We start from the raw sequence: 15538 nt of genomic DNA, 5'->3' as shown, positions 1-15538 counted from the left end.
CCCAATAACTTAAATTTTAAAGTGGTCTAGCTATCAGCATAGCTGAATATAGGACTTTAAAAATCATTGACATTTCTTGATTCTTTGCTTTAAAGCTGCTCTGTATCCCTGGAGTGTCAGAGCAGGCGTATCCAGACTTCTACTGGCTCACAGTCTGAGCAAATAAGTTTCCAACTTATATCCAGGAACATCCCAGGGAAAGAAAGTGCTTCCCATATCTTTCAGCTGTGTATGCCCCACCTCGGTGACCCCAAAGGGACATTAGACACTAGCTTCAGGGAAAGAATATTCTTCTTTACTCTCCCATCACTTCTTGGAGTGACTGAGGATCTCTGATGCCTTAATCAAGGCCTTTTATGGTTGTTATCACCTTTTATGGTTGTGCAGATTGTCTATCGTACAACCGGCATAGCCATACCTGACTGTCCACTTTAGGATTGACACTAAGCCAGGCATGAATCAGAGTTGACCTTTAAAGTGGGAAGAGGTCTACTTTAGCTCTTGTGATAGCTAAAGCTCTTTGCTCTCTACCTTTTCTAACATGTAGATAACACTCTATCAGATGGTGATTGTTTTGATAAGTTTATTATCATAAAAAAATACAGGCAGGAGGTATGCTCTAATATTCCTTCATAATTCTGTACATCCAGCGACGTTTCTAAACCCCTCCCAAAACCAAGGAGCACAGACATCCTGGTCCTCAGGCGAGGTTACTAGATTTTATAACACTTCAACACTCAAGAGAAGAGCGAGTGCTAGAGGCAAGTCAGGTTTCTTGACTCCCAATCCAGTAGCCTGGATATTAAGACATGATAACTTAGAATTGTTGGAATCATTTTTTATTCTTATCTAATATTTCAAACAAATTAAAAATAAAGCCAGCCAATGTTAAGTGTCATGAAAAAAATCACAATATCAAATACTAGACCCAAAGATTCTGTCTGCTTATATCCACCACCCACTACATCTGAAAAATTAGAAATATTGTGCCATCCAGCAAAGATGTATTCATCCTTATTGAGAGCTTTTCTGAGTTATTTTGACCTACAAAAAGGGGACAATAGTATTCTTAAATACTGTTCTAGAATATCACGCCAACACAAAATAATGTAGTAGACATTCTCAGTGGGGAAAAGCAGTTCCATGTAACATGTTTCCACAACTCCAGGCCCTAAGGGAGAATAAATAGCTCCTTTAGGTTGGCTGACTCATCACGACTATTCTAAAGCAGAATAAATACTTACATTGACAAGATTCACTCATAGATCAAGAACCAGATATCATAGAGTCTACTATGATTAAATGTCCCATAGGCAGCCAACACAGTCCAAGATGAAGTGGATCAAAGGATAATCTATTGTGCTACTGCCTAACATTTCTATTTGGTGGCACAACTGTCCAGTAATAGCTGGATAAAAGAAAAATTAGGGGCCGGCCCGGTGGCACAAGCGGTTACGTACGTGAGCTCCGCTGCAGCGGCCCGGGGTTCGCGGGTTCAGATCCCGGTGCGCACCGACGCACCGCTTGGCAAGCCACACCGCGGCAGCATCCCATATAAAGTGGAGGAAGATGGGCACGGGTGTTAGCCCAGGGCCAGTCTGCCTCAGCAAAAAAAGAGGAGGATTGGCAGATGTTAGCACAGGGCTGATCTCCTCACAAAAAAAAAAAAAAAAGAAAGAAAAATTAGCCCCTTTTAGATAGAAAAAAACAGGTAATGTAAAGTTACCTTAGAAAAGGATTTCATCAAGACTTTTTCTTTCAAAGATACCGTGATATTATATTTCTTGTGACACATTCCAGCCAAACAATAATTAACATCAGCTTTACTGCAGAAAGAGAAATCATCGATTGAGGAGAGCAATTTCAAAGCAAACGTGTAATTTTCTTCCAACATGTATTTTATATTTTGCCAGTCGTAAAAGTGGAGTATTATGTACAGGAAAGATGACACCTGAACACGTAGAGGGCCATAGTGTTCCACATCCTAGACCGGTGCCTAGGTAGAATTTTTGGTGATGATGGAAATCTACTATATCTGTGCTGTCCAATCTGGTAGCCACTAGCCAGATGTGGCAACTGAACACTTGAAATGTGGCTAGTGTGACTGAGGAACTAAATTTTAATTGTATTTAGTTTACATTTAAGTAGCCACATGTAGCTAGTGGGTACCTCATTGGGCAGTGCAGCTATAGACACCGGATTATATCCTAAGATTATTATGGCACATGGATCAGGGTGAATGCTGGTTTAAGTACAAAAAGAAACAAACGTGAAGTTTGGAGAGTATGGGCTTTGTGCCCGTCATTTCACCATTAAATCTCTTCGGCTGTAAAATAGGAATTTGTGACTCATCCAAGAAGTACGTACTTCAATAAAATTTTGAGTAATTTTCAGAATTTTATATGAATCATGGATTCCTGATCAACCAACAAGGATCGTACCTTATATTTTTTTTTGTTTTCCCCTGTCTATTGGTTGCTCTGTAATCTTGATGGTCAACTTGATGATGGTTGATTTAAACTAATGTATTTTTTTAATATAAAGAATTTTGTAGGGGCCAGCCCAGTGGCGCAAGCGGTTAAGTACGCGAGCTCCACTGCGGCGGCCCGGGTTCGCCGGTTCGGATCTGGGCACGCACCGACACACCACTTGGCAAGCCATGCTGTGGCGGCATCCCACATAAAGTGGAGGAAGATGGACGTGGATGTTAGCCCATGGCCACTCTTCCTCAGCAAAAAAAGAGGAGGATTGGCGATGTTAGCACAGGGCTGATCTTCCTCACAAAAAAATAAATAAATAAAAGAAAATAAAATTGTGTAGTAAATAGTAAAAAAAAAAAAAGAATTTTGCAGACTCCAACACTGCTAATAAATAATGTAATTAAATCTCCCGATCAAGGGACTGGATTATGTAAGTCCCTTAAAGTAACACGTTCACATAAAGTTCTCTTTTTTCAATACTAAGCCTTTTTTGTCCATACAAAGCCAAAGTAGAGATGTCAGGGAGGCAGTTGAATGTTCAAGTCTGTAATTGAGGAAGCATTCAAGACTATAGTTTGCATACTCTCTCTTTAATTTTCAAAGAGTAACATACTATCTAACTATTTACATTATTAAAATTGTAAAGTCCTTTAAAAGACTGCCTGCAATATGGCTCCTATCTTCAAGTCTTTTCCATAGCATTTTACCCAGTTCCATATATCATTATTTTATTAATAATATTAAATGAAATGGAATCAAATGGCATAAATACATTTGCATTGACATTTTAATAAATTATCCATATATATTTTTAAATTAGTGTTCTAGTTGATTGCAACAAAACTCATGAGTGGTAAAAATGTCAAAGCTCCATAAGCAGCTCATTCACTTCAAACTGTTAAAATCAGCAAAATTTTAATAAACAAATAAGGTTTTACATTTTTTAATGGTTATTTAAAATTCATTTTAATGAGAGTTAAGCTATGATAAAATGTAAAATGTAATGATACTGTTATTTTGCTATGTATATTAATTTTTTCCAACACATTTAACACAAAATTGCCAAACTTATCCAACATTCAAAAAGAAACTCCTAAAGTTGTTAGCCCATCCTTCCATACCTAAGTTAAAAATAGAGATATAAAAGACTCGTTCTGAGGATGTGTAACTATGACATACAACTATCTACTGGGGCTTTGGGGCGAAAAAGGGGGAAAAAAAAGGAGGAGGATTGGCAATAGATGTTAGCTCAGGGCCGGTCTTCCCTAGCCAAAAAAAAAAGAGGAAGATTGGCATGGATGTTAGCTCAGGGCTGATCTTCCTCACAAAAAAAAAAAAAAGACTCGTTCTGAATATCGCTTTATATGGCAGTTTTAGCATCCTAAGACCTTTAGCCACGGTCGCATTCAAAATGACTGGAAGAAAAAGTGCTAAATTCAATTGTTTACAAAACATATTCATTTTAAAAGCCCTACTTTCAATTCATTTTACAACATATATTGTACATATTTTCTTTCTGTCACACAGTCTTTAAATGTGGAGCTTTCATTTTCTCGTGATGTTTAAAATGAACAAAATTAACTAAATGTTCTCTGAAATTCTGAGGATTAATCAAAGGCAGCTAACTTTGTCTTTTCTTAACTCATTCAAGAGTGGGTTTTTGCTGCCACCTGTTGACAATTAATGCAAATAATAAATCTCGACTCCACAAATCACAAACTTGCACAGTTGAAGAAGTTCTTAGAAATCCATCCATACTGCTTTCTTCATTTTATGAATGATAAAAGGGCTCAGAAGGGCTAAGAGACTTTCCCAAGGTCATTCAAATGAGACGGACCTGAGACTAGAATGTGGGTTTGGGCCTTGGAGTTCAGTGTTTATTTTCCTAAATCAGTCATGTACTCTCACTAGTTTAGGTGGCAGAGCACCTGAAATGCATAGTGCTCTTTGCATACATCATGAAATACTGATGTGCTTAAATCCATTACAATAACCAGTAATATTTTTTGCCACATTACAGAAGAACAAATCTAAGCCTCTCCAAAAATATTGTAGCAAGTAGGTAGGTCCATTTGATATGACAGCCAAACAACTATGGGCATGTCTGGAAGATGGGTAAGATGGGCTCACCAAGTGTCTGTTTGCCTGAGTGACTAAGGACCTTCTGGGAAAGAGTTCATCTTCATGAAAGAAGAGAGTTGAGGCCCACAAGTCTGACCCACGAGCACATGGGAGATCCTGTGTACTGGTTAATGTGTGTCATAGAGTGGCTAAAGGTTCATGTTTGAGTCTGAAAGAGAAAGAGCTGAAACTAAAGAGTGAATAAAAACTAAAAGAGCTCTTCACACTGTGGGCGCTGGCTTGTTAAGTGAAAGGAGATAGCTCCTTTGAGGCCTCAACCCATTTCATCTCTCTGGGAGGGGTATAAGCTCCTTCAACACAGGCATCGAGGGCTTAGCAGGAACCATCACCAGGGAGAGTCAGGGCAAGGACAGAAAACCACATGGCACCTGGCTGATCATATTTATTAGAACATAGTAAATATCCCCTGCAACTCTTAGAATTAGTTGAGAAGGGAGACTTTAAAGGATTCGGAGTTCTTTTGATTGCAACATAGGTAGAGAAATGTTGTTTGGTTTCTATTACTCTGAGCACCAGGCTAGTGCCACAGCATTGGTACCTGTTAATTCAAACATTACAAATATGATGTTGAATCGTTGTAGATAATTAATAGTAATATTTAAAAACCCAGCAGTCATGATAACAATCTAAAGGAAAGATGTTTGGCCTTAAAATAAATTATTTAATCTCTCTAAGCCTTGTTTTCCCTATGCATAAAACGAGAAAATTATTAACCTACCCTTCCTGCCTCCTTGAGACATCTGAGAAAGGGATTTAAAATTGTAAGACATTCAAATAGAAAGTAATGTTTGTTAATTTAACCTATCTTTTGCTTCTTATTGATTTGCAGTTAATTGTGACCATGTGACTTCTTTGGCCAATAAAATATGAACAGAAGTGACCCACACGTTCAGACAGAAGCTTTAAAAGCCAATGTATATTTTGCTACATTCTCTTCACCCTAACATGATGATCATGGAACACATGTTAGCATGGAGGCTCTTTAGGTCTGGATGGGGTCCCTGAGTATCTACATGTGAGCAGAGCCCCCTACTGATCCACATTGGACATGGAGCACGAGGGAGAAACACACTTTTGTTGATTGAAGCCACGGAGATTTGGGGATTATTTGTTATCTCAACATAACCTGGTCTAGTCTGAATGACCCAGGGACCTAGCCACATCTGGGATACCAATGTAAAATATAACAAAACAATATGAGTCAACTGGAGGTGACTGAAGGAGGGCTTCTTGGAAAAGATGTTCTAGGGAAAGGTTTGGGAAAAAAGAGTAACAGAATAAGAGATGAGCATTAGTAGTGAAAGAACTATTATATTCATATGGCTAGCTTAATTTCATGTATGGCTAAGAATCCAATGGTCAATAATAACTATGTGATATTTTTAGACAACATCAAAATCCTACTCTCTCATACGCCATCATGCCTAAATTGGTTTTAGGGCAATTCAATTCTTTACCCACATTTTATGAGGCTGGGGTATTAAATGAAGAGACAAATAAAAAGCCTAACATGAAGATTTTCTTTTTCTAGGTAGCACCTCTTTTATTTATCATGCCAGTGGAAGTCTCTCTGAATCACAAGCACAGACATATGATTTTAAAATATCTGAATTTGGACAAAAAGGAGATGCCCCACGGGACATAAACAAATTCTTCATCAACAAATTTCCCATCCCTCCTCAGGTCTGCTGAACGTCGATTTTAAACTTGATGAGGAAAGGTATTTCCAAATCTTTGTTTTACCACTTTTGTCCACACCTTCACAGTGTCACGCAGAATGACCCAGAGGACATTGCTGAGTGAAAGGAGTGACACAAGTGAAAGAAAGAGAGAACCAAACAATGAGGCCTTTGATGGGGAGCCCTGGGATTTCCTAAAAGCAAAGAGGACTAACCACTGGTTCTGAAAATAGTGGGTCCAACTCTCATTAAAACAACACTCCTGCCTCTTTCTCTAACTCCCGAAAAGGAACCCCGAGGAGAGCAGTTCACAGCGCTCTCCAGCCCAGACAGGTTGAACTTCTTTGCCCTTCCTGAGTGCAATAAGGAGAAAGCATCACACAAAGGAAATATTTTTGTTGCCAGTCAGTTCAGAGCATGTTGACATCCCTGTTTTTAACAATCCACTGGTCAGTCTGGGTGTGGTTACTCTTTGGAAAGTTGAGTCTTGAGGAAGTAGGTCAAGTGAGCCAATGTTGTTGTGTTCTCCTGAGTGTGACTGTATCCTGGCACTCATCATGTGTGTGTTGCTTTGGAATCGGTGTCTTGCTGACACAGAGTGCCACCTAGTGATTCACTAACCAGCCTTTCTGGTTAGCCCAACTGACCAGGAGGGTTGGACTCTTTCCTTTCAACAGGCTGAGCTGGGCAAGCGAATAACCTATCATGCTGAAAGTCAGAGGAGATTGATCAAAGTACTGAATGTGGTTAAGGAAAGTATTGAATGTGGTGGGTAGAGTTCAGATAAATAATCTAAGGGGACCTATATACATCTGCATGAGGGAATTAGAAATTGAAAGAAGACAAAGACTATGAGGTCATCAGAGGCAACCAGAGCAAGGGCTTTGAGGAGAAAGTGTGAGCAGTGGTTCTGATTCACAGTCCACCAGCTCTTCCCTCCATTACGGTGGCAGAGGCTGCCAGCTGTTCCCCAAATCCTCTTCTTCCTGGCAGACAGCTCGGCTCCATTTTCCAGGTTCCTTGTGGTGAGTGTAGCCATGTGACTGGGTTCTGACGAACGGAATGTGAGAGGAAGCACTGTGTGCTACTTTCAGGCCTGGCCCATAAAAGCCACCTACTCACAATCCCCTTTTCCTCTCTGGCTGCCTGTGGTGGTAACGTTGCAAGCCATGTGTTAAAAACGGCTCGGCTGCAGCTCAGCTGCTCAGCTCAGCCTGGGTCTCTGCAAGGAGTAGAGGCCACCTGAACGTGAGAGTTCAGTATGGCTAGAGCACATGGAGGCATGTGGGAGTAGGAGTGATGAAGCCGGAAAATAAAACTGGTCAAATCATGGCGGTCTCCTATTTTCACTGTTGTTAGGGAACTAAAATCAGTTGTGCACTGATTTTATAGTAAATAATAGTGTGTGAGTCAGAAAATGTCAAGAAAGTGATACAAACAAGAATCAAGATAGGCCTTATCGCAGTAACAAAGAGATCCTAAAAATTCAGTGACTTAGAAAACAAGAAGTATATTTCTTTCTCACTTTACAAGATTGAGTGGTTTCAAGTCAGCAGCTAGGGGTAGGAAAGGGGCACCTTAAATGTGTCTCTGTCCCTCAGCACTTCCATAGGATGCTCCCTTAAACATTCTTCGTCTCCCCTCCCAAATCACCCCCTGCCTCCTGATCTGTACCTGGTTAATTCCCACTAATTCTCCCTATTGCAGCTTAGACATTACTACCTTGGGGAACCCTTCTCTATCCCTCCAAGACTGAGTTAGGTGACCTCTGTGCTCCCACAGCATCCTATCCTGTAGGTCTTACTGCACTAGTCTCCTCTCCAAAGTGTAGGCTCCATGAGAACATGAACTGTTTGTCATATTCATAACTGAATTTCTGGCTCCTACCATGGTGCCTGAAATGTGGTGGACACTCAATAAATATTTATTAAATGAAAGACTTATTCCTGACATGGCCATCAAATTCCTAATATAATAATCTGAGATAATTTGAGAACAAGACAACATATATCTTTTTATAATTCCATTGTTTAATTCAGTCCCTTGTACATAGATGTTACATGTACACATCTGTTAAGTGACTACCTTCTTTGAGAAAGCCTTGTATTTGTCGTTAAGGGAAAACTAAGCAAAATTTTGATGCCTAACCCAATATTTGCATTTTATCCTAAAAATGGCTCCTTTATCCATTTCCCGAGTTGTACTTCCATATGCATAAGAAGTAATGGTTAGAAAAATTCCAGAAATATCAATGTAACCATTGAAACAATTCAATATACATGAGGAATGGATGTCCATGATAACTGAAACAGATACAAAAGAAATAATTTAGGTAAATAGAACAATATCAGGTCAAGTTTAGAATTGAGACTATGGTGTTAATCTGAAGAGTAGAAAATTTTAATGGGTTGTCAAATTCCGCAGGCCAGCAAATAAAAATCTGATCAAGAACTCTTAGACTTGTGAAAGCCTATTGGAGAGAAGCTGATTTCAATGATGGAAAGGTATATTTGTATATACACACACATACACAATCAAGTGTTCCAGGAGAATGGGTTCTGAAGAGCTAATTCTAGAAGGTCAAGAAGGGATATAGAGCAAAGAAAATCCTATTCTTATTAAGATTTTGAATTAATATGGTAAATTTTGAGTTTCCAGGTAAATTCTCATTAACACAGCTTGTGTTTGTACCGTATTGTGATGAGATACTGCCGTATAGTAGATAATATTTTTTAAATATTTGTACATTCTTTCTAGAGCAGATTGAAGGCAGACAGCCCTGGGGTGTACACACAGGATGAGTGCTCTTAGCACTTGTAGGTGGTATGCACATGCATTTTCATCGGAATGGTCTTAAGATAGACTGGAAGCAATTGGTATTACTGCAAACTTCTAGGGTGTAGCACCTCAGGGAAGAGATGTCTAACTCCACTTTAAGGTGGAGTATTGAGGTGATGTATTGAGGACCAAGAAAAGATAAGTGACTTCGAGAGTAGAGTAAGCCTCAGACCTTGGCCTTAGAAGAAAACGTCACTGGAGAGGTGAAACCATGAGCAGAAGAGCAACCTTAAGAGGGAAGTCTCCCTTTCCAGGAGCCCCCTGCTCTATTTGCAGAAACTGTACTATAGCATAAGCATTTCCAAGTTTGCTATGGATGGAAAACTTCACCAGATAAGAAAAGGGACCTCTGGGCAATGGGAGTGGGTCAAGCAGTTGATCTAGGGTGAAGCTCTCATCAGAAGTCTCATACTACATGATGTAATCTATGCAGAAATAGAAGTATAATGATGTACACCTGAAATTTATACAATGTTATAAACCAGTGTTACTGCAATAAACGAAAAATTAAAAAAAAAAAAAAAGAAGTCTCGTACTTAACTATAGGAGCCACCTCAGCTTGGAGGAAAAGCAGAGCTATGAAATCCAAGTCAGGCCAGCAGAGGGCAGAGCATTGAACTTTGAAACCCTGCTTGCCGGGGCTTAGGCGAGTTTGGCAGGTGCAAGTATGAACCAGATTTGTGAAAGCCTGTTGGAGAGAAGCTGATTTCAATGATGGAAAGGTCTATATGTATACACACACACATATCCACAATCAAGTATACATTTCCTGTTAGTGAATAAGGAGTGAGGAATTGCCTGTGAAATTCAGGCTGCTTTGAGAAGATAAAGAAGCCATCAAGAGTGAGCCCACGCTTCTGATGAGTAGATTCTAGTAGTGTGACAGTTAGGAATGAGTCTCTACTTCACTTCAAAGAAGATGGCCCAGTAAGCAGTCAGCTCCTGTTTCTGATACTAGAGAAAACAACCACAACAAATGTGCCCCAGACACTCTTCCAGCAGTCTGCAACTGGCACCCCAGAACCTTCTGGACCAGGTGCAACCCCGACACTCTGCTCTCTCCTGTATACCCCTCTTGACATAGTCTTGGAAAGGGGCTGGCACAGCGGTGCCATGGATTTGGAAAAGCCCTTACCCCACATCTACTGCTAGCCACCAAGATGGGAGAAATCCCACCTCGCCCTAAGGTGAAGAGAGTATAAAGACATTGCTTCCTTCTTGATCCACTGGACTCCAAATCGTTAGGCTTCTACCTAAAAAAGTTGACGTGTTACGAGAGATTTGTTTGGTTTGTCCCCGTAAGCGGGCTGGAAAGGGAGGAGAAGTGAGCTGTATTTACTATGAAAGTTTTCCTTTGAGCCTGGTACCCAGTCTAAGCTGTGAAAAGAGGTCCTGGGAGCCCCCAGAGTTGCTGTCCTTGCGGCTAGCGGACGGCAAGTGTTGAGAAGGGAACACTGGAACTCTAAGACACCAGTGTGAACCCAGAAGCCTCACTGGACAGCAACTAGCTCTTAACAGAAAGACATCTTGAGGCTCTGGGTGACTGCTTAGCGAGGGTTCAAAGGCGCTTTCCTATTGGCAAGCTATAGAATACTGTTCCTTTATAAAAATGGAGACTTCCTTATGCTACACTGCAGTCAGCATGCTTACTAGTGTTTCACCCCTGAGCTTTTACGCCCTGTGGAACCACCCATGCCCTGTTCTCTTGCCAGCCCTTAAATAAACCACAAGTTGTGGGAGTTGACTGTGAATGCTCTGAGTACTGTGAGCAGTCATCAATCACTCAGGACTTTCTCCAAGGCCCTCCTGCCCCTCTCTGTTTCCTTTTCTGTTTTACAGTTCACGACTCACGCGAGCTCTGACTTCCCTGCCCCAAACTCTGGGTCTCATAGTCTAACTTTGATGTTTGCCTCTGGACTTCTCAGATCTGGCAGGCTTCAAACGCTAACGGGGTTCTTGGATCTTGGTCCCATAGTGTGGCTTTAAGCTTTGCTCGTGCCTTCAACCCTAGGGGTGCCCATTGTCTCCGAGGAGGGCTCTACTCCCTCTCTCTGGCATATATAACAATCAGGCAGTCTCTGGTCCCCAGAGCCCCCAAAGGAAACTCTGAGTTGGCACCAGCTTAGTGGGCTATCTAGTGAAGAGATTCCTTCCATTATCCAACAGGTAAGTTGACAAAACAAGCCCACAGAGTGTTCTTGGGCCACTTGTGTCTCTGATACCAGGGTTATGCCAGGAAATTCAAGATCAGTTAAATATGAGTTTAAAACAATTTATTTCCACCTTGACTTTCAACTGAGCGGACAGAGAATAAGAAATCAATAAATACTATCTGAGGTTTAAACTTGTAGTTAAGAAAACACACACCCATGGACACTCCATAAAGACTATGACATATTGATTTTTCAAACTACAAAAATTTATTCAACTGCTGCCTCTGCAAAAGGTGGGGGGCAATTCAAGTCTGTTCATTTTTTCATATTACCCCCTAAACTTCAAAGAGCTCTTTTCAGAACTAACATCTCTAGTTTTAAAGAAATGTCTATCTGAGTTTCAGCAATCCCATCAGTTTTATTTTGGTTTCTTTTTCTTCTGTTAAAGTCAAGCGAATGTTAATTTTTTTTAAAAATTTAAAATAATATGTATTGTATAATCCACTGTGTGCATACACCACAGTTTATTTATTCAATCTACTGTTAATAGACATGTTTTGTTTCTAGTTTGGTGCTATTATGCACCAACACTGCTGTAAACATTCTTATCCATTTATCCTGGTGCATATGTGTATAAATTTCTCTAAAGAATACAGAATAGTGGAATTGCCAGTTGTAGTGTATGTGCATGTTCAACTTTACTAGGTAAAGCAAAACTGTTTTCCAAAGTGGTTTTACCAATCTGCACCCCACCCCCACCCCCACCCCAAGTAGTACATGAGAGGAGTCCCCCTCCCTCTACATCCTCGCCTATGCTTGGTGCTTTCAGAATTAATTTTTCCAATCTAGTGGGTTTGTAATGGTACCTCACTGTGGTTTTAACGTGCATTTCCCGGATTAATAATGAAGTTAAGCATGTTCCCATGTGTTAATTGGCCATTTGGGTTTCTTCTTTAATGAAGAGCCTATTTAAATCTTTTGCCCATTTTCTACTGAGCTCCTGTTTTCTTATTGATTTCTCAGAATATTTAAAATATATTCTGCATTCTAGATTTTGATAATTATATGTGCTATAGATATTATTGTCCTTAACGTAATTTTTCTTTTCACTCTCTTAATGATGTATTTTGATGAACAGAAGTTCCTAATGTAGTCAAAATTATCATTATTTCCTTTATGGTTGGTGCTTCTGTTTAAGTAATCTTTACCTATCCTAAAACTAAGAGGATACGTTTTTCCTGTTTTGTCTTCTAATCAGTTTATTATTCTTTCTTTTTTGTTAGGTCTCTAATCTACCTGGAATTTACTTCTATATATGATATAAGATGTAAGTCCAATTTTAATTTTTCCATATTAATACACAATTGTTTTGGCATCATTTATTGTATGTAAGAATACAATTCGTTTTTATATATCCATTTTGTAACCAGCAGCTTCCTAAATTCTGTTAATTCTAATCACTTATGCATAGATTTTTTTTAAAATTATATACATATATAATCATACTATCTTTATTCATAACTCAAATTGATATTGAACATAATAAACAATTAAAATATTTCTATAAAAATTGAAATAATCACATTATTTTTCTCATTTATTATCCTAATGTGGCAAATTATATTAATTGATTTTTTATGTTAAACCAACCTTGTATTCCAGGGATAAATCAATTAGACCATGATGGATTGTCCTTTCTATACATTGCTAATATTTTAGAATCTATGTTAAGAAGTTATATTAGTCATTATAATTTGCTTTTCTCAGACTGTTCTAATCAGATATTTATATCTAGGTTATGTGAACCTAATAAATTAGTTGGGGGATAGTCCCTTTTTTCTACACTCTGGACTACTTCATCTGAGATTGGGATTACTTTCTCCTTGATGTTTGGTAGACTGAAAATCATCAAGCTGCTCTTTCTCCTAAGGTTGGAGGAGCAAAAAGTTAAGTGGTTTCATGCAGACCCCATGAGTACAATGCTGCTGATGCTGCGCCAGCACCAATGTCACTAATTACTGCCACGACTTCACAGGAAGCCTACAGCCTGCCCTCCCCTCATGCTGCAAGAGCCCACAGTCCCTTTGAAATTGCTGAATTTGCTGCTGATACTTTGGGGACCCAACATTCCCCACCACTGATCCAACTGTGGTGCTATTGCAGCAGCCTGCAGCAATCAGCAGGTGCCTGCCATTGCCAGCACCTAAGCAAAAAGAGAAAAGGAGCGTCTCTCCTCCTCTCCCTTCTCATCTCTGTCTTCTTCTGTTGATAGAATGTACCCAAAAACCAGCTGACAGGGGAGTTTAGGAAATGTAGTTGTCAGGCTTGCAGCCCCTTGCAATGCAGAGGATAGCAAAGAAGTGTGAAAATGCTGCTGAATGTTAGCAGACTAAAAGCCCATACAGTTTCCTTGCATGATCTCTGTGAGTTAAATCACGGTTGATTTAATCAGTAGGAAATTTCTGGGCCTACTTTAGGGTGCTTTCCTTCAAAAATGGCCCCTTGTGATAGACAACTCAGATATAGTCATTTGTTTTCAGGGTAATCTTTCTGGAGTGTGTACAGGGAAACTACATTGCACAGCTCCACAAGGTACCATTTACATAGAACGCGATGTAAACGATGCCCCTTGGAGTTCTTTATCCTGGTGACTCTACTGCTTCCAACTCTCGTGTTTTCACTCCTGTTTTTTAATGGCTGGTTTGTTTGGAGGGAGAAAGGGAGGTGTCCCTGGGAGCCTAGCAATGCAATAACAATTCTTTCTTTAGCAGGACCTATCTAGTCTGCCTTATTGCCCAAACTGAAAGTCTCCATGTAGCACTTTTATAAAAACAATAAAGTGATTCTTTTTTCTCCCTACCCCCACAAAAAAAGGAGAGAAATAGGAAGGCCCATATAAAATTCAGAATTCTGTCAGCTACTTTTAATGGAATTTGAGCTAACAGTAAGAAATGGCTTAGAGAACTCAGATGGTCCTAAGGGTTGGGGCAACCTGTAAACCAGCTGGGCACCAAACTCTTTAGGTTTTATAGGACACTGACTCTCCAAAAGTGCAGCGGGTAATGGATTGAAGACTAATGCATCCCCAGCACATATTACTTATTAGAGGCTAGAATACTAGATTGTGGTCTATAGTGCAACGGTTAAACTATAAATGTCGAATAATACCAGCACAGTGAACTTGAATATAGGTTTAATTCTTTAGAATTAACTAATTCAAGATGAGACCTGTGAGAACCCCATGGGAAAGGTGGTAGTAAATGGAAAAACATTCTGGTTGCTACTAACTGCAGAGAAAACTGGAGATACTGAACAGGGTAGAGAATCACGAGTGTGCAGGTCAGATACACTGCTTAAATTAATGAGAAAAACACCAAGGGGTCACATCATTAATAATCCTAGAGTTATAAAACCTCCAGTAGAGCTTAAAATTTTTAGCATTAATATTCTAAAGGCCATAAGATGAGGTGTTGTTCCATCAAAGACTGTCTCTCTGTGTGTCCAACTCTGATTTTCTGGATGTGTTTTCATGTGTTTATTGTCTGCCTCCATATTATCTTCTTGTGCTTATTTTTACCTTTTTTTTTTTTTTTTTTGCTGAGGAAGATTTGCCCTGAGCTAACATCCACTGCCAATTTTCCTCTTTTTGTATGTGAGCCACCACCCAGCATGGCCACTGACAGACAAGTGCTATAGGTCCGCACCCAGGGAACTGGACCCAGGCCACTGAAGCAGAGCATGCCGAACTTAACCACTAGGCCACCAGGGCTGGCCCTTTACCTTTCTTTATATTAGCAGATCTGGGACACTGTCGCTCTATCTTCCTTTGTCTGTCATTCTCTTTTTCTCTCTGTTCTTTCCGAATCTCCTACCTCTCTACTTTTATAGCCAATGATTATGAACTGCATATTTTCTATTATATATGGTATTTACTGCATAGTTTTAAGTTCTCAGTTCTAAATTTAAAACAGATGATAGATCATTTCATCTTTCTCTACTTAAAACAAGTTCAACAAAAAGTCTTGGTCTGAGTCCTTAACTGGTAGGCATCAGAATACAAATGAAAATTTTTAACTGAATGAGGTCGAAGAGCGCTCTGGTGTTTATTCTGAGGTGGCACTTCCATTTCTGAGATGGTTCAATACTTTCCTTCTCTTCATTTGCTGTGGACAAGGTAGAGCATGGGCTCTACAGTCAACTGATGAATTTGAATCCTGGCTCTGTCTTAGCTGTGTGATGACCTCAG

The sequence above is a fragment of the Ceratotherium simum genome, chromosome 19, assembly GCF_057802395.1.
Source record: "Ceratotherium simum simum isolate JZ-2026a chromosome 19, ASM5780239v1, whole genome shotgun sequence".
NCBI classification, from domain to species: domain Eukaryota; kingdom Metazoa; phylum Chordata; class Mammalia; order Perissodactyla; family Rhinocerotidae; genus Ceratotherium; species Ceratotherium simum.
This window is presented reverse-complemented; position numbering follows the sequence as displayed.